The sequence below is a fragment of the Aegilops tauschii genome, chromosome 1, assembly GCF_002575655.3.
Source record: "Aegilops tauschii subsp. strangulata cultivar AL8/78 chromosome 1, Aet v6.0, whole genome shotgun sequence".
NCBI classification, from domain to species: Eukaryota; Viridiplantae; Streptophyta; class Magnoliopsida; order Poales; family Poaceae; genus Aegilops; species Aegilops tauschii.
In genome coordinates, this window is record NC_053035.3 from 333,167,965 (window position 1) to 333,188,523 (window position 20,559).

A 20,559-nucleotide genomic window follows, 5' to 3' on the forward strand; every position below is an offset into this window, starting at 1 on the left:
TTATATTGGGTATGACTATGATTGGATCTCTTTTACCATGAATTACAATGTCTAGTCAGTCCTTGATCCTTAAAGGTGCTCTGCATTTATGTTTTGCAGTCTTAGAAAGGGCTAGCGAGATACCATCTTGTTATATCATATCATGATTGTTTTGAGAAAGTGTTGTCATCCGAGATTTATTATTATTGCTCGCTAGTTGATTATGCCATTGACATGAGTAAACATGAGACCTAAATGTTATTTTGAATATGGTTAGTTATAATCTTTGCTGAAAACTTGAATGCTGGCTTTACATATTTACAACAACAAGAGCAAATAGAGTTTGTAAAAGTTTTTCTTTATCACTTTCAGTTTATCAACTGAATTGCTTGAGGACAAGCAAAGGTTTAAGCTTGGGGGAGTTGATACATCTCCGTCGTATCTACTTTTCCAAACACTTTTGCCCTTGTTTTGGACTCTAACTTGCATGATTTGAATGGAACTAACCCGGACTGACGCTGTTTTCAGCAGAATTGCCATGGTGTTATTTATGTGCAGAAACAAAAGTTCTCGGAATGACCTGAAACTCCACGGAGATTATTTTTGGAAAATATAAAAAATATTGGCGAAAGAATCAACGTCAGGGGGCCCACACCCTGGGCACGAGGGTGGGGGGTGCACCCTACCCCCTGGGCGCGCCCCCTGCCTCGTGGGGCCCCTGGAGCTCCACCGACCTCAACTCCAACTCCATATATTCGTGTTCGGGGAGAAAAAAATCAGAGAGAAAGATTCATCGTGTTTTACGATACGGAGCCGCCGCCAAGCCCTAAACTCTCTCGGGAGGGCTGATCTGGAGTCCGTTCGGGGCTCCGGAGAGGGGAATCCGTCACCATCATCATCATCAACCATCCTCCATCACCAATTTCATGATGCTCACCGCCGTGCGTGAGTAATTTCATCGTAGGCTTGCTGGACGGTGATGGGTTGGATGAGATTTATCATGTAATCGAGTTAGATTTGTTAGGGTTTGATCCCTAGTATCCACTATGTTCTGAGATTGATGTTGCTATGACTTTGCTATGCTTAATGCTTGTCACTAGGGCCCGAGTGCCATGATTTCAGATCTGAACCTATTATGTTTTCATGAATATATGTGAGTTCTTGATCCTATCTTGCAAGTCTATAGTCACCTACTATGTGTTATGATCCGGCAACCCCGAAGTGACAATAATCGGGACCACTCCCGGTGATGACCGTAGTTTGAGGAGTTCATGTATTCATTATGTGTTAATGCTTTGGTCCGGTACTCTATTAAAAGGAGGCCTTAATATCCCTTAGTTTCCATTAGGACCCCGCTGCCACGGGAGGGTAGGACAAAAGATGTCATGCAAGTTCTTTTCCATAAGCACGTATGACTATATTCGGAATACATGCCTACATTACATTGATGAATTGGAGCTAGTTCTGTGTGACCCTATGTTATGATTGTTACATGATGAACCGCATCCGGCATAATTCTCCATCACCGATCCAATGCCTACGAGCTTTTCACATATTGTTCTTCTCTTATTTACTTTTCCGTTGCTACTGTTACAATCACTACAAAACCCAAAAATATTACTTTGCTACCGTTACCGTTACTATCATACTACTTTGCTACTAAATACTTTACTGCATATATTAAGTTATCCAGGTGTGGCTGAATTGACAACTCAGTTGCTAATACTTGAGAATATTCTTTGGCTCCCCTTGTGTCGAATCAATAAATTTGGGTTGAATACTCTACCCTCGAAAACTGTTGCGATCCCCTATACTTGTGGGTTATCAGACCACCAGTTTCAAGAAAAAGGGCAAAGGGAAGAAGAAGGGGAACTTCAAGAAGAACAGCAAACAAGTTGCTGCTCAAGATAAGAAACCCAAGTCTGGACCTAAGTCTGAGTGCTTCTACTGCAAACAGACTGGTCATTGGAAATGGAACTGCCCCAAGTATTTGGCGGATAAGAAGGATGGCAAGGTGAACAAAGGTATATGTGATATACATGTTATTGATGTGTACCTTACTAATGCTCGCAGTAGCACCTGGGTATTTGATACTGGTTCTGTTGCTAATATTTGCAACTCGAAACAGGGGCTACGGATTAAGCAAAGATTGGCTAAGGATGAGGTGACGATGCGCGTGGGAAATGGTTCCAAAGTCGATGTGATCGCGGTCGGCACGCTACCTCTACATCTACCTTCGGGATTAGTTTTAGACCTAAATAATTGGTGCCAGCGTTGAGCATGAACATTATATCTGGATCTTGTTTGATGCGAGATGGTTATTCATTTAAATCAGAGAATAATGGTTGTTCTATTTATATGAGTAATATCTTTTAGGGTCATGCACCCTTGAGGAGTGGTCTATTTATATTAAATCTCGATAGTAGTGATACACATATTCATAATATTGAAGCCAAAAGATGCAGAGTTGATAATGATAGTGCAACTTATTTGTGGCACTGCCGTTTAGGTCATATTGGTGTAAAGCGCATGAAGAAACTCCATTCCGATGAACTTTTGGAATCACTTGATTATGAATCACTTGGTACTTGCGAACCATGCCTCATGGGCAAGATGACTAAAACGCCGTTCTCCGGAACTATGGAGCGAGCAACAGATTTGTTGGAAATCATACATACTGATGTATGTGGTCCAATGAATGTTGAGGCTCGTGGCGGGTATCATTATTTTCTCACCTTCACAGATGATTTGAGCAGATATGGGTATATCTACTTAATGAAACATAAGTCTGAAATATTTGAAAAGTTCAAAGAATTTCATAGTGAAGTGGAAAATCATCGTAACAAGAAAATAAAGTTTCTACGATCTGATCATGGAGGAGAATATTTGAGTTACGATTTTGGTCTACATTTGAAACAATGCGGAATAGTTTCGCAACTCACGCCACCCAGAACACCACAGCGTAATGGTGTGTCCAAACGTCGTAATCGTACTTTACTAGATATGGTGCGATCTATGATGTCTCATACTGATTTACCGCTATCATTTTGGGGTTATGCTTTAGAGACGGCTGCATTCACATTAAATAGGGCACCATCGAAATCCGTTGAGACAACACCTTATGAACTGTGGTTTGGCAAGAAACCAAAGTTGTCGTTTCTTAAAGTTTGGGGCTGCGATGCTTATGTGAAAAAGCTTCAACCTGATAAGCTCGAACCCTAATCGGAGAAATGTGTCTTCATAGGATACCCAAAGGAAACTGTTGGGTAGACCTTCTATCACAGATCCGAAGGCAAGACATTCGTTGCTAAGAATGGATCCTTTCTAGAGAAGGAGTTTCTCTCGAAAGAAGTGAGTGGGAGGAAAGTACAACTTGATGAGGTAACTGTACCTGCTCCCTTATTGGAAAGTAGTTCATCACAGAAACCGGTTCCTGTGACATCTACACCAATTAGTGAGGAAGCGAATGATGATGATCATGAAACTTCAGATCAAATTACTACTGAACCTCGTAGGTCAACCAGAGTTAGATCCGCACCAGAGTGGTACGGTAATCCTGTTCTGGAAGTCATGTTACTAGACCATGACGAACCTACGAACTATGAGGAAGCGCTGATGAGCCCAGATTCCGCAAAATGGCTTGAGGCCATGAAATCTGAGATGGGATCCATGTATGAGAACAAAGTATGGACTTTGGTTGACTTGCCGGATGATCGGCAAGCCATCGAAAATAAATGGATCTTCAAGAAGAAGACGTACGCTGATGGTAATGTTACTGTCTACAAAGCTCGACTTGTTGCGAAAGGTTTTCAACAAGTTCAAGGAGTTGACTACGATGAGACCTTCTCACCCGTACCGATGCTTAAGTCCGTCCGAATCATGTTAGCAATTGCTGCATTTTATGATTATGAAATTTGGCAAATGGATGTAAAGACTGCATTCCTGAATGGATTTCTGGAAGAAGAGTTGTATATGATGCAACCTGAAGGTTTTATCCATCCAAAGGGTGCTAACAAAGTGTGCAAGCCCCAGCGATCCATTTATGGACTGGTGCAAGCCTCTCGGAGTTGGAATAAACGTTTTGATAGTGTGATCAAAGCATATGGTTTTATACAGACTTTTGGAGAAGCCTGTATTTACAAGAAAGTGAGTGGGAGCTTTGTAGCATTTCTAATATTATATGTGGTTGACATATTGTTGATTGGAAATGATATAGAATTTCTGGATAGCATAAAAGGATACTTGAATAAGAGTTTTTCAATGAAGGACCTCGGTGAAGCTGCTTACATATTGGGCATCAAGATCTATAGAGATAGATCAAGACGCTTAATTGGACTTTCACAAAGCACATACCTTGACAAAGCTTTGAAGAAGTTCAAAATGGATCAGGCAAAGAAAGGGTTCTTGCCTGTGTTACAAGGTGTAAAGTTGAGTAAGACTCAATGCCCGACCACTTCAGAAGATAGAGAGAAAATGAAAGATGTTCCCTATGCTTCAGCCATAGGCCCTATCATCTATGCAATGCTGTGTACCAGACCTGATGTGTGCCTTGCTATTAGTTTAGCAGGGAGGTACCAAAGTAATCCAGGAGTGGATCACTGGACAGCGGTCAAGAACATCCTGAAATACCTGAAAAGGACTAAGGACATGTTTCTCGTTTATGGAGGTGACGAAGAGCTCACCGTAAATGGTTACGTTGATGCAAGCTTTGACACTGATCCGGACGATTCTAAATCGCAAACCGGATACATGTTTATATTGAACGGTGGAGCTGTCAGTTGGAGCAGTTCTAAACAAAGCGTCGTGGTGGGATCTACATGTGAAGCGGAGTACATAGCTGCTTCGGAAGCAGCAAATGAAGGAGTCTGGATGAAGGAGTTCATATCTGATCTAGGTGTCATACCTAGTGCATCAGGACCAATGAAAATCTTTTGTGACAATACTGGTGCAATTGCCTTGGCAAAGGAATCCAGATTTCACAAGAGAAGTAAGCACATCAAGAGACGCTTCAACTCCATCCGGGATCAAGTCCAGGTGGGAGACATAGAGATTTGCAAGATACATATGGATCTGAATATTGCAGACCCGTTGAGTAAGCCTCTTCCACGAGCAAAACATGATCAGCACCAAGGCTCCATGGGTGTTAGAATCATTACTGTGTAATCTAGATTATTGACTCTAGTGCAAGTGGGAGACTGAAGGAAATATGCCCTAGAGGCAATAATAAAGTTATTATTTATTTCCTTATTTCATGATAAATGTTTATTATTCATGCTAGAATTGTATTAACCGGAAACATAATACATGTGTGAATACATAGACAAACAACGTTTCACTAGTATGCCTCTACTTGACTAGCTCGTTAATTAAAGATGGTTATGTTTCCTAACCATAGACATGAGTTGTCATTTGATTAACGGGATCACATCATTAGGAGAATGATGTGATTAACTTGACCCATTCCGTTAGCTTAGCACTTGATCATTTAGTATGTTGCTACTGCTTTCTTCATGACTTATACATGTTCCTATGACTATGAGATTATGCAACTCCCATTTACCGGAGGAACACTTTGTGTGCTACCAAACGTCACAACGTAATTGGGTGATTATAAAGGTGCTCTACAGGTGTCTCCGAAGGTACTTGTTGAGTTGGCGTATTTCAAGATTAGGATTTGTCACTCCGATTGTCGGAGAGGTATCTCTGGGCCCACTCGGTAGTGCACATCACTATAAGCCTTGCAAGCATTGTAACTAATGAGTTAGTTGCAGGATGATACATTACTGAACGAGTAAAGAGACTTACCGGTAACGAGATTGAACTAGGTATTGAGATACCGACGATCGAATCTCGGGGAAGTAACATACCGATGACAAAGGGAACAACGTATGTTGTTATGCGGTTTGACCGATAAAGATCTTCGTAGAATATGTGGGAGCCAATATGAGCATCCAGGTTCCGCTATTGGTTATTGACCGGAGACGTGTCTCGGTCATGTCTACATAGTTCTCGAACCCGTAGGGTCCGCACGCTTAAAGTTCGGTGACGATCGATATTATGAGTTTTTGTGTTTTGATGTACCGAAGGTAGTTCGGAGTCCTGAATATGATCACGGACATGGCGAGGAGTCTCAAAATGGTCGATACGTAAAGATCGATATATTGGACGACTATGTTCGGACACCGGAAATGTTTCGGGAGGTTTCAAACATTTACCGGAGTATCGGGGGGTTACCGGAACCCCCCGGGGAGTATATTGGGCCTAATGGGCCTTTGTGGGAGAAGAGGAGGGGCGGCCAGGGCAGACGCGCACCCCCTCCCCCTCTAGTCTGAATTGGACAAGGAGGGGGGGCGCCCCCCTTTCTCCTTCTCCTCCTCTCTCCCTTCCTTCCCTTCTCCTACTCCAACAAGGAAAAAGAGGAGTCCTACTCCCGATGGGAGTAGGACTCCCCTCTTGGCGCGCTCTCCTTGGCCGGCCGCCTCTCCCCCTTGCTCCTTTATATACGGGGGCAGGGGGCACCTCTAGACACACAAGTTGATCTGTTGATCTCTCCCAGCCGTGTGCGGTGCCCCCCTCCACCATATTCCACCTCGGTCATATCGTAGCGGTGCTTAGGCGAAGCCCTGCGTTGGTAGCAACATCATCACCGTCATCACGCCGTCGTGCTAACAGAACTCTCCCGTGAAGCTGTGCTGGATCGGAGTTCGCGGGACGTCATCGAGCTGAACGTGTGCTGAACTCGGAGGTGCCGTACGTTTGGTACTTGGACCGGTCGGATCGTGAAGACGTATGACTACATCAACCGCGTGGTGCTAACGCTTCCACTTTCGGTCTACGCGGGTACGTGGACACACTGTCCCCTCTCGTTGCTATGCATCACCATGATCCTGCGTGTGCGTAGGATTTTTTTTGAAATTACTACGTTCCCCAACACATATGTCCCAAACCAATAGTCAAACTCGGCCACACCGAAACTTTCTATCCGGCGCCACCGAGTTCACTTGACATAGCCACTGCCACAAACCCTAGTCAATTCGGTCTCACCGATGGGATCTCGGTCTCACCGAGATAGGCTTGCAAACTCTCTGGTTCCTGTTGCAATAAATTCGGTCTTACCGAGTTTTGTAATCGGTCTCACCGAGTTTGCTTGACCAACTCTCTTGTTAGCTCATTACCAAAATCGGTCCCACCGAGTTTGTGTAATCGGTCAAACCGATATAAGGCTTTACCATAAGCCTAGCACATCGGTCCTACCGAGTTGATCATATCAGTCCCACCGAAATGCCTAACGGTCACATTATGAACTAAATCGGTCTGATCGAGTTTGGTGATTTGTGTGTAACAGCTAGATTTTGTGAGGAGGCTATATATACCACTCCACCCACTCTTCATTCATTAGGAGAGCCATCAGAACATGCCTACACTTCCAGCATACATTTTCTGAGAGAGAACCACCTACTCATGTGTTGAGGTCAAGATATTCCATTCCAACCACATAAATCTTGATTTCTAGCCTTCTCCAACTTGCTTTCCACTCAAATCATCTTTCCACCAAATCCAAATCTGTGAGAGAGAGTTGAGTGTTGGGGAGACTATCATTTGAAGCACAAAAGCAAGGAGTTCATCATCAACACACCATCTATTACCTTTTGGAGAGTGGTGTCTCATATATTGGTTAGGTGGCACTTGGGACCCTCCGTCAAGATTGTGGAGTTGAACCAATGAGTTTGTACGGGCAAGGAGATCGCCTACTTCATGAAGATCTACCCTAGTGAGGCAAGTCCTTCGTGGGCGATGGCCATGGTGGGATAGACAAGGTTGCTTCTTCGTGGACCCTTCATGGGTGGAGCCCTCCGTGGACTCGCGCAACCATTACCCTTCGTGGGTTGAAGTCTCCATCAACATGGATGTACGATAGCACCACCTATCAAAACCACGCCAAAAATCTTTGTGTCTCCAATTGCGTTTGCACACTCCAATCCCATCCCTTTACATTCTTGCAAATTGCATGCTTTACTTTCCGCTGCTCACATACTCTTGTCATGCTTGCTTGATATGTGTTGTGATTGTTTAAACTTGTGCTAAAACTCCATCTCAACTTGAAGAAATAAAAAACTACAACTTTTTCTTGCTAAGAGTCTATTCACCCCCCTCTAGACACCTCTTCTCGATCCTTTCAATTGGTATCAGAGCTTTGGTCTCCATTGCTTTGGTTTAAACACGTTTGGAGGGAAATGGATGAGCCTACGTTGGGGAGTCTTAGATGTAGAGTGCCTATTCTTGATGGAGAGTACTTTCATGAGTGAAAAAAATGAGATGCTTGAGATTTTCAATGAATATCACTTGAACAAGTACATTACTAGTCCTTGCATTCCCCTAGTGATCCTTTGCATCCCTCTCCCGATGAGGATCTTGACATGATTCGCAATCTTAGAACTATCAATCTTATCATTAGAGGATTGCCAAAAAATTTGATTGCTAGCTTACCCGCTCTTGATTGTGCTTACACCATATGGAGATTTCTTGAGGAACGATTCCCAAATTATTCCTTGAAAAATCTAAATGAGATTCTCCATAAGTCTATTGCCTTGAATAGAATGAGTACTAGTGATCCTAAGTTTGATGAGTGCCTGTTTGAGCTTCGTGATCTCATGCTTTCCAAAGGAGATGTTGAAATTGTTAGCAATATCATTTCCGAAGTCATTAGGATCCATAGAGATGAACATTGTTGCGGTCATACTTCTAATGAATCACCTTCTCTAGGAAATGATCAATTATAAGATGATGTTGAACATGGATACTATGATGAGGATGATGATAGTGACTTTGATCTCGATGAGTCTATGAGACACTTTGGTCTTATGGCAAACCTTCGGGGCTACATGGCTGGAGGAAAGGAATGGGTCCTTGATAGTGGATGTAACAATCATATGACCGGAGACAAGGATATGTTTCATGAGCTTGCTGAAAACGACAACCCTCAGAAGTATGTCACTTTTGGTGATAACTCAAAGGGTAAGGTGGTTGACCTTGGTAAGGTGGACATCTCACATGATAGCTCCATACAAAATGTTATGCTCGTTGAATCTCTTGGCTACAATTTACTTTCCGTATCTAGACTTGCTGACTTTGGTTTCGATGTCCTATTTACTGAAGTAGATTGCCAAGTGTTTCGTAGAGATAATATAAAATGGTCTTTACCTGTATACGTAGAGGTGATCTTTACATTGTTGATTTCACTAAAAAAGGCTCGACCTAGAACTTGCTTAATTGCTAAATCTTCGAAAGGCTGGTTGTGGCATAGAAGGTTAGGTCATGTGGGCATGCGCAATCTTGATAAGCTTATTAAAGGTGATCATATCCTTGGAGTGAAAGATGTTATATTTGACAAGGATAGATTGTGTAGTGCTTGTGAAGTAGGAAAAAAGTAGGAGGAAGTCACCCCGTGAAGAACATCATGACCACGAGAAGACCGCTCGAGCTACTTCATATGGATCTCTTTGGTCCCAATGCCTACAAAAGTCTCGGTGGTAACTCATTTGGTCTAGTCATAGTCGATGATTTTTCAAGATTTACGTGGGTGTTCTTTCTTGATGATAAATCGCAGGTTCAAAAGATCTTCAAGAACTTCGCTAGGAAGGCCCAAAATCAATTTGAAGTGAAGATCAAGAAGGTTCGAAGCGACAACAGAACGGAGTTCAAGAATGCAAATGTGGATAACTTTCTTGACGAAGAAGGTATCTCACATGAGTTCTCGGCCACGTACACACCTCAACAAAATGGAGTTGTTGAGAGGAAGAATCGGACTCTTATTGAGATGGCGAGAACGATGCTTGATGAGTACAAGACTCCAAAACACTTTTGGGCAGAAGCGGTTGAGACGGCTTGTCATGCAACAAATCGCTTGTATCTTCACAAGCTACTCGGCAAGACGGTATACGAGCTCCTCACCGGTAACAAACCCCAAGTTGGATACTTTCGAGTATTCGGCTCAAAGTGCTACATTCTTGATAAGCATCGTCGTTCTAAATTTGCTCCCAAATCTAATGAGGGTTTCCTAGTTGGTTATGGCTCAAACTCTCACACTTACCGTGTCTACAATAATTTCACCCGAAAGGTTGAAGAAACGGTAGATGTGAAGTTTGATGAATCTAAGGGCTCGCAAGTAGAGCAATTGCCAATTTATGTAGGAGACAAAGACCCTTTGGAAGCAATCCAAGACTTGTCTATTGGCAAGATTCGTCCAACAGAGGTGAAGGAGAGTACCTCGTCCGTCCAAGTGGAAGCTTCTACCTCACGACAAGGTGAACCAAGAGTTGACATGGAATCATCCACAAGTGGGACACATCAAGATGAAGAAAACGAGGAAATGCATCAAGATGAACCACATCAACCTCCTTCTCCACCACGACGAGAGAAAGACAACGTCAACAATGAAGAAGGCCAAGCAGAAGGACAAGATGATGAAAAAGATGTTCCACCCCGACCCAAGCAAATGCTCTCACGAGTTCGAGCAAGAGTCTCAAGAGACCATCCCGTCGAACAAATCTTCAATGATATTCAAACCGGGAGAATCACTCGCTCTAAAACTCGTTTGGCTAACTTTTGTGAACATTATTCATTCATCTCTAGCATTGAACCTATGATGGTTGAAGAAGCATTGGAAGATCCAGATTGGATAAATGCCATGCATGAAGAGCTACACAACTTTGAGAGAAATCAAGTATGGACATTGGTCGAGAAGCCTGACAACAACCACAACATCATTGGTACCAAATGGGTGTTTCGCAACAAGCAAGACCAAGATGGTCAAGTCGTCCGCAACAAAGCACGCCTCGTCGCCCAAGGCTACACTCAAGTCGAAGGTATGGACTATGGTGAGACATACGCCCCCGTTGCTAGACTTGAGTTCATTCGGATCTTACTTGCCTATGCTAATCACCATGATATCACCTTGTACCAAATGGATATCAAAAGTGCTTTTTCTAAATGGTGAAATTGAGGAGGAAGTTTTTGTTAAACAACCTCCCGGCTTTGTCAATCCTAAGAAACCTGACCATGTTTACAAACTTCATAAAGCTCTTTATGGTCTTAAACAAGCTCCTAGAGCGTGGTATAAATGCTTGACCAAGTTCCTTATTGAAAAAGGCTTTGAGATTGGAAAGATAGATTCTACTCTTTTCACTAAAGGGGTTAATGGTGAATTACTCGTGTGCCAAATTTATGTTGATGATATCATATTTTGTTCCTAACCCTCATTTTAGTGAAAAGTTTGGGAAGCTAATGTTGAAGAAGTTTGAGATGTCTATGATGAGTGAACTCAAGTTCTTTCTTGGTTTGAAAATCAAGCAAACAAAGGAAGGCACCTTTGTTTCTCAAACAAAGTACACCAAGGACATATTCAAGAAGTTCAACATGCAAGAAAGCAAAGGTATGAAAACGCCCATGCCTACTAGTGGACATCTTGACTTGACCAAGGATGGCAAATCGGTTGACCAAAAGGTTTATCGCTCTATGATTGGTTCATTTTTATATCTATGTGCCTCTCGTCCCGATATTATGCTAAGTGTGTGCATGTGTGCACGATATCAAGCAGCCCCCAAAGAATGTCATCTTAAGGCTGTGAAAGGATAGTGAGATACTTAATACAAACACCAAATTTTGGCATTTGGTATCCCAAGAGGTCTTCTTTTGATCTTGTTTGCTACTCCGATTCGGACGATGCCGGAGACAAGGTTGATAGAAAATCCACTTCGGGTACGTGTCAATTTCTTGGTAGATCTCTTGTGTCTTGGTCCTCCAAGAAACAAAACTCGGTATCCTTATCCACCGCCGAAGCGGAATACATTGCCGCCGGTTCATGTTGTGCTTAATTACTTTGGATGACCCGAACTCTTAAAGATTATGGGATCAATGTGAAACTTGTTCCATTGCTTTGTGACAATGAGAGTGCTATTAAGATTGCTCACAATACCGTGCAACATTCTTGAACTAAGCATATTGAAGTTCATCATCATTTCATTCGAGATCATGTTGCTAAAGGGGACATTGATCTTAAGCATGTTCGTACCGATAAGCAATTGGCGGATATATTCACCAAACCGCTTGATGAGAAAGTATTTTGCCGTTTGAGAGGTGAATTGAACATCATTGATGCTTCAAACTTGGAATAGGAACTCCATGTGGATACATGCAAGGCATGAGCCTATGACTAATCCTTGACTTTTTCTCTTATGATGATCATCATATGTCTCGGGTATATTTGTACCCTTGCATGCTATCTAACCCTTGTAGGTACTTGGATGAATCTAAATCCATGAGATTGCACTCCACTCACATCTTGAGCAATCTCTACATCACCAAGTTTCTGCACCATGGTGGTTGAACACAAGGAAGCATGAAACCCTTCAACATATCCTTTGACAAATTCTATATATATCAAATTTCATTTGATATCAAATTTCATGATTGTCATGTTAGATACACAAGTGCTCTTCCTTGCAAAACTAACCCATGTAGGTAGATGAACTCAATGGTGCTCCCAACCATTGATGCGCTACATCAACCTTGAGCACTCCACACAAGTTCAACTGCATGATAAAGTTCAACACCACCACCCAAGGTATGCTATTCCATCTTAGAGAAGCTTTACCCAGGTTATGGGTCAAAGCAGCTCAACAAGATGTGAATACATCAAATGCTTAAACAAAAAATGGTAATCCCATTTCGAGCTTTAACGATGAGTATGACTTGTGATCAAGTGTTCTCACTTGACTCCTCAGTCAATATACTGTAACATAGGTGACTTTGTCGCCGCCCAATTCTAGATGAAGTTCTCTAGTGTTTCTCTAAGTTCTTGAATTTGTACTTTGCATATTTGTTCCCCTTCTTTCTATTTAAAAAAACTTCATGTAGATTTTCTTTTCTTTTTGTCAGTTTCGTTCTGCATTTCCTGCATCTAATTCATTGCAAATCCTTCAGTTAATTCCTTGCAAATCTTTGTGAGATCTTATTTGCCTAGTGAGCTGAGGTGACAATTGCTCTTTCTCTGTGTTAAACTCGGTCAGACCGATTTATCAATTTTGGTCAAACCGAATTACTTCGATGCAACCAAAAAATATATCTCGGTGTCACCGATTTCACTGCAGAGAAGACAATTTGCCACTTGTTCCTGCACTTTTGTTCCAGCTCCACTCAATGATTCTTGTCCTCTACCAGCATCATATTCTATATGCTTCTTTGCTCTTTGACTCAAGGAACAAACCTATCTTGACTCACACTCCAGAAGACTCCTTCTTGGAAATTGATGTCAAAGGGGGAGAGAGAGAGCACATTAAAGCTTATTTACTTCAAAAGGGCGGAGAGAGAGATAATCACATCAAAGGCCCCAGATGCGTGGTGTTCAAGAGGAGAGAAGTCACATGTCTTTGAGAGGGGAAAGGCATGTTTATGTTATCTGATATGTTTTTGCTCTGATTTCGTTTCGCAAATTTCCCCCATTATCCAGTATAAGATTCAGGGGGAGAAAGATTGCTAGGGAAGGAAATCTTGAATTCATTGCATATCTTTTTATCTTTGGGGACATGTCTGTATCAAACTAGAGTACCTAGTACTCACTCTCTACATGTCATCCCAGTCTTGGTACTCTTGTGGCTCTTTTGTTTGCTCTGTCTAGTAGTTGTATCTGCGTTATCTAACCTTGTTTACTCAGGTTCATCTCTTCCTAAGTCAACTCAAGACTACAGGGTAAGTATATGCATCACACTCATGTGGATGATGATTTCTTGCTAAATGTACATGTTGTTTGCAAGAAGGAATCATGAACATGAAGTTATAACTTCATATATTCACATCACTTACTCTGATGCATATAGCCAAGATACATGTAACTCATTGCTTGCTGTGTCATGTTTATGCATTCACATGCTTGTATATTCCATATTGACATGATTGCATACATGTAGGGGGAGCCTATGCATGTTACATGTCTTTCCAAGCTTTACTTGCTATTCTCTATATCTTTATCTAAAGCTTTGATGTATGTTGTCATCAATTACCAAAAAGGGGGAGATTGAAAGCCCAAGTGCTCATATCTCTTGTTGGACTAATGCTTTATCTAGAATATTTCAGACAAGTTCAATAGATGGAGTGGCGTGGACAAGAGGATGTGGAACCCCTTCAAGGTGCTAAGGACAAAGGATTGGCTCAAGCTCAAAAGCTCAAGACTCTACATTTCACTTTTAGTGATGCAAGATCACATTGAGTCCATAGGAAAGCCAATACTATTAAAAGGGGATGAGGTGTTGCTTAATGTCTTGCTTGCTCAAAGTGCTTAGTGATATGCTCCAAAAACCCTCAACCAGTTTCTCATATCCACATATGTCCCAAACCAATAGTCAAACTCTGCCACACCGAAACATTCTATCCGACACCACCGAGTTCGCTTGACATAGCCACTGCCACAAACCCTAGTCAATTCGGTCTCACCGATGGGATCTCGGTCTCACCGAGATGGGCTTGCAAACTCTCTGGTTCCTGTTGCAATAAGTTCGGTCTTACCGAGTTTTGTAATCGGTCTCACCGAGTTTGCTTGACCAACTCTCTGGTTCGTACATTACCAAAATCGGTCCCACCGAGTTTGTGTAATTGGTCAAACCGAGATGAGGCTTTACCCTAAACCTAGCACATCGGTCCTACCGAGTTGATCATATCGGTCCCACCGAAATGCCTAACGGTCACATTATGAACTAAATCGGTCTGACCGAGTTTCATTATTCGGTCTCACCGAGTTTGGTGATTTGTGTGTAACGGTTAGCTTTTGTGTGGAGGCTATATATACCCCTCCACCCACTCTTCATTCGTTAGGAGAGCCATCAGAACATGCCTATACTTCCAGCATACATTTTTTGAGAGAGAACCTCCTACTCATGTGTTGAGGTCAAGATATTCCATTCCAACCACATAAATCTTGATCTCTAGCCTTCTCCAACTTGCTTTCCACTCAAATCATCTTTCCACCAAATCCAAATCTGTGAGAGAGAGTTGAGTGTTGGGAAGACTATCATTTGAAGCATAAGAGCAAGGAGTTCATCATCAACACACCATCTATTACCTTTTGGAGAGTGGTGTCTCCTAGATTGGTTAGGTGTCCCTTGGGAGCCTCCGTCAAGATTGTGGAGTTGAACCAAGGAGTTTCTACGGGCAAGGAGATCGCCTACTTCGTGAAGATCTACCCTAGTGAGGCAAGTCCTTCATGGGCGATGGCCATGGTGGGATAGACAAGGTTGCTTCTTTGTGGACCCTTCGTGGGTGGAGCCCTCCGTGGACTCGCGCAACCGTTACCCTTCGTGGGTTGAAGTCTCCATCAACGTGGATGTACGATAGCACCACCTATCGGAACCACGCCAAAAATCTCCGTGTCTCCAATTGCATTTGCACACTCCAATCCCATCCCTTTACATTCTTGCAAATTGCATGCTTTACTTTCCGCTGCTCGCATACTCTTGTCATGCTTGCTTGATATGTATTGTGAATGTTTAAATTGTGCTAAAACTCCACCTCAACTTGAAGAAATTAAAAACTGCAACTTTTTCTTGCTAAGAGTCTATTCACCCCCCTCAGACACCTCTTCTTGATCCTTTCAATTTCTCTCAGTTTGAGAACCAAGGTATCAATCCAGTAGCAGGTACGAACAAATCTCCAATCTATGCACCTGCACAAACAATCAAGCACTTGCACCCAACGCGATAAAGGGGTTGTCAAACCCTTCACAGTCACTTGCAAGGATGAGATCTGATAGAGATAGATATAAAATATTACTAAAACATAAAACAAAGTAAATACAAATAAATTGCAGCAAGGTATTTTTGGGTTTTTGGTTTTGTAGATCTGAAAATATATGATGGAAAATAGACCCCCGGGGCCATATGTTTCACTAAAGGCTTCTCTCTTGAAAGAAAACATACGGTGGGTGAACAAATTACTGTCAAGCAATTGATAGAAAAGCGCAAAGTTATGACGATATCCAAGGCAATGATTATGAATGTAGGCATCATGTCCGTGTCAAGTAGACCGGAATGATTCTGCATCTACTACTATTACTCCACACATCGACCGCTATCCAGCATGCATCTAGGGTATTAAGTTCATAAGAACGGAGTAACACCTTAAGTAAGATGACATGATGTAGAGGGATAAACTCAAGCAATATGATGAAAACCCCATCTTTTTACCCTTGATGGCAACAATACAATACGTGCCTCGCTACCCTTTCTATCACTGGGTGAGGACACCGCAAGATTGAACCCAAAACTAAGCACCTCTCCCATTGCAAGAAGAATCAATCTAGTTGGCCAAACTAAACCAATAATTCGAACATAAATACAAAGATATTTAATCATGCATATATGAATTCAGTAAAGACTCAAATAATATTCATTGATAATCTGATCAGAAATCCACAATTCATCGGATCTCGACAAACACACCGCAAAAGAATATTACATCGGGTAGAACTCCAAGAACATCAAGGAGGACATTGTATTGAAGATCAAAGAGAGAGAAGAAGCCATCTAGATACTTGCCATGGACCCGTAGGTCTGTGGTAAACTACTCACGCTTCATCGGTAGGGCAATATTGTTGATGTAGATGCCCTCCATGATCGAATCCCCCTTCGGCAGGGTGCCAGAAAAGGCCCCAAGATGTGATCTCACGGGAACAGAGGCTTGCGGCGGCGGAAAAGTATTTTCGTGGATGCCTATGATGGTTTGGGAATATTTGGGAATTTATAGGCCAAAGAGTAGGGTTATGGGACTCCCGCGGGGCCCACAAGCCAGGCCCCCCTAGGGCGCGCCCTCAGGGCTTGTGGAGCCCTCGGGACTCTTCTGCCTTCCTCTCCAAGCTCCGTGGATGTCTTCTGTTCCAAGAAAAATCATCAGGAAAGTTTTATTCCATTTGGACTCCGTTTGATATTCATTTTCTGTAAAACTCAAAAACAAGAAAAAAAACAGGAACTGACACTGGGCTCTAGGTTAATAGGTTAGTCCAAAAAATAATATAAAATAGCATATTAATGCATATAAATATCCAAAATAGATAATATAATAGCATGGAACAATAAAATATTATAGATACGTTGGAGACGTATCACGTCACGACCGGTCACTATTTTAGGGGGGTTTTCGTCGAGAAAACCCAAGGAAATTCGGACGGTGCGAAAAAATGATAAAAACTTGCACGCAAGATGCCCTTGGTGATGCGGGTGTGTGGAAAAAGTTTGGGGTCATCTGGTGGAGTAAAAAACACACTTTGTACTTGCCCTCCTTCATATTCGATCAGTGTTGGTTGTACAAGTGCTACAAGGTGGCATGCATGAAATGACATCCAATTTTGCCAGCGAGTGGGAATGCCCTACGTAGGCCCCCAGGCAAGACTGGAACGAATTCAGAGACCAAGCGCGTGTTGCGTCACGACCGGTCACTGTTTTAGGGGTTTTTCGCCGAGATAACGCTAGGAAAATCGTACGGTGTCGAAAAATGATAAAAACTTGCACGCATAAAGCCCCTGGTGATGCGGGTGTGTGGAAAAAGTTTAGAGTATGAATTTTTTTTACAATGTATTGCTACATTATAAAATACATCGGTCATCAGTGTTGCCTTCTTGAAGAGTGATCATGATCAGCATGAATATTATCGGTGAACATTCATATAGATCCTGAACAACTTACAAATAGACTTCATTGAACAACGACGATTATGTAAATATAAAAAATACTATTTTTTAAGATGGTCAACGGTGCACCAGCCGGGCGAGGTGGGACTATAGCCTGCAATTAGGCCGTCGAATCATCGCGCTTGCCTGCAACCGTCTGCCCCGCGCATGCAGACGTGACCAGTTCCACCCCCCCCCCCCCCCCCCCAAATAACTAAAAGGATGGATTTTTTGTTAATCGTTAGAATTTTTTTTTTTGCTAAAAAAAGGCTGGATATTTTCCGTCGCTAAAAAAACATCAGAGATTATTGCTCTCTTTTTGAAGAATATGCATGATCCTTATGAACCTTCGCAAGCTCTGAGCAGGTGAAGACTTATATCGATCCTACATATCCTCCAAATAGAGTCCAACAAACAAAGATGTTTGTTCATGTTGAAAGAGAAAAGTATATAAAGGAGTCTGATACGTCCACTTTGTATCATGCTTTTATATTGATATTTATTGCATTATGGGCTGTTCTTACCTATTTTGGTATAATACTTATGCCTTTCTCTCTTATTTTACAAGGTTTACATGAAGAGGGAGAATGCCGACAGCTGGAATTCTGGGCTGGAAAAGGAGCAAATATTAGAGACCTATTCTGCACAACTCCAAAAGTCCTGAAAATTTACAGAGAGTCATTTTGGAATATATAAAAAATATTGGGCGAAGAAAGCACCAGAGGGGACCCACCAGCCATCCACAAGGGTGGGGGGCACGCCCTACCCCTTGGGCGCGCCCCTGCCTTGTGGGCCCCCTGGCAGGCCTCCGATGTCCATCTTATGCTATATGGTGTCTTTTGACCTGGAAAAAATCATAAGGAAGCTTTCGGGACGAAGCGCCGCCGTCTCGAGGCGGAACATGGGCAGAACCAATCTAGGGCTCCGACGGAGCTGTTCTGCCAGGGAAACTTCCCTCTCGGAGGGGGAAATCAAAGCCATCATCATCACCATCGATCCTCTCATCGAGAGGGGGTCAATCTCCATCAACATCTTCACCGACACCATCTCCTCTCAAGCCCTAGTTCATCTCTTGTATCCGATCTTTGTCTCAAAACCTCAGATTGGTATTTGTGGGTTGCTAGTAGTGTTGATTACTCCTTGTAGTTGATGCTAGTTGGTTTATTCGGTGGAAGATCATATGTTCAGATCCTTAATGATAATTAATAATCCTCTGATTATGAATATGAATATGCTTTGTGAGTAGTTACGTTTGTTCCTGAGGACATGGGAGAAGTCTTGTTATAAGTAATCATGTGAATTTGGTATTCGTTCGATATTTTGATGAGATGTATGTTGTCTTTCCTCTAGTGGTGTTATGTGAATGTCGACTACATGAAACTTCACCATGATTAGGGCCTAGGGGAAGGCATTGGGAAGTAATAAGTAGATGATGGGTTGCTAGAGTGACAGAATCTTAAACCCTAGTTTATGTGTTGCTTCGTAAGGGGCTGATTTGGATCCATATGTTTCATGCTATGGTTAGATTTATCTGGATTCTTCTTTCGTAGTTGCGGATGCTTGCGAGAGGGGTTAATTATAAGTGGGAGGCTTGTCCAAGTAAGGGCAGCACCCAAGCACCGGTCCACCCACATATCAAATTATCAAAGTAACGAACGTGAATCATATGAGCATGATGAAAACTAGCTTGACAGTAATTCCCATGTCTCCTCGGGAGCGCTTTGCTTTATATAAGAGTTCGTATAGGCTTGTACTTTGCTACAAAAAAGATTGGGCCACCTTGCTTCACCTTAGTTACCCTTTTTACTTGTTACCAGTTACGAATTATCTTATCGTACAACTATCTGTTACCGATAATTTCAGTGCTTGCAGAGAATACCTTGCTGAAAACCGCTTGTCATTTCCTTCTGCTCCTCGTTGGTTTCGACACTCTTACTTATCTAAAGGACTACGATAGATCCCCAATACTTGTGGGTAATCAAGAATATTTTCTGGCGCCGTTGCCGGGGAGTGAAGCGCCTTTGGTGAGTGGAATTTGCTAAGGAAACATTTATATAGTGTGCTGAAATTTACTGTCACTTGTCACTATGGAAAATAATCCTTTGAGGGGCTTGTGAGGGGTATCTTCACCTTGACCTATAGAGCAAGAAATTTCTCCTCAACCTACTGAAAATAATTATTATGAAATTCCTTCAGGTATGATAGAGAAACTACTAGCTAATCCTTACGCAGGAGACGGAACATTACATCCCGATATGCATCTAATCTATGTGGATGAAGATTGTGGATTATTTAAGCTTGCAGGATTGCCCGAGGATGATGTCAATAAGAAGGTATTCCCTTTATCTTTGAAGGTAAGGGCATTGACATGGTATAGGCTATGCGATGATATTGGATCTTGGAACTACAACCGATTGAAATTTGAATTTCATTAGAAGTTTTATCCTATGCATCTGGTTCATCGTGATCAGAATTATATATATAATTTTTGGCCTCGTGAAGGAGAAAGTATCGCTCAAGATTGGGGGAGGCTTAAGTCAATGTTATATTCATGCCCCAATCATGAGCTCTCAAGAGAAATTATTATTCAGCATTTTTATGCTCGGCTTTCTCGTAATGATCAATCCATGCTCGATACTTCTTGTATTGGTTCTTTTATGAAGAAGAATATTGAATTCAAATGGGATTTATTGGAAATAATTAAACGCAACTCTGAAGATTGGGAACTCTACGAAGGTAAGGATTCAGGTATAAACTTTAAATTTGATTGTGTTAATTCTTTTATGCATACCGATGCTTTTCGTGAATTTAGCACTAAATATGGACTTGACACTGAGATAGTAGCTTCTTTCTGTGAATCCTTTGCTACT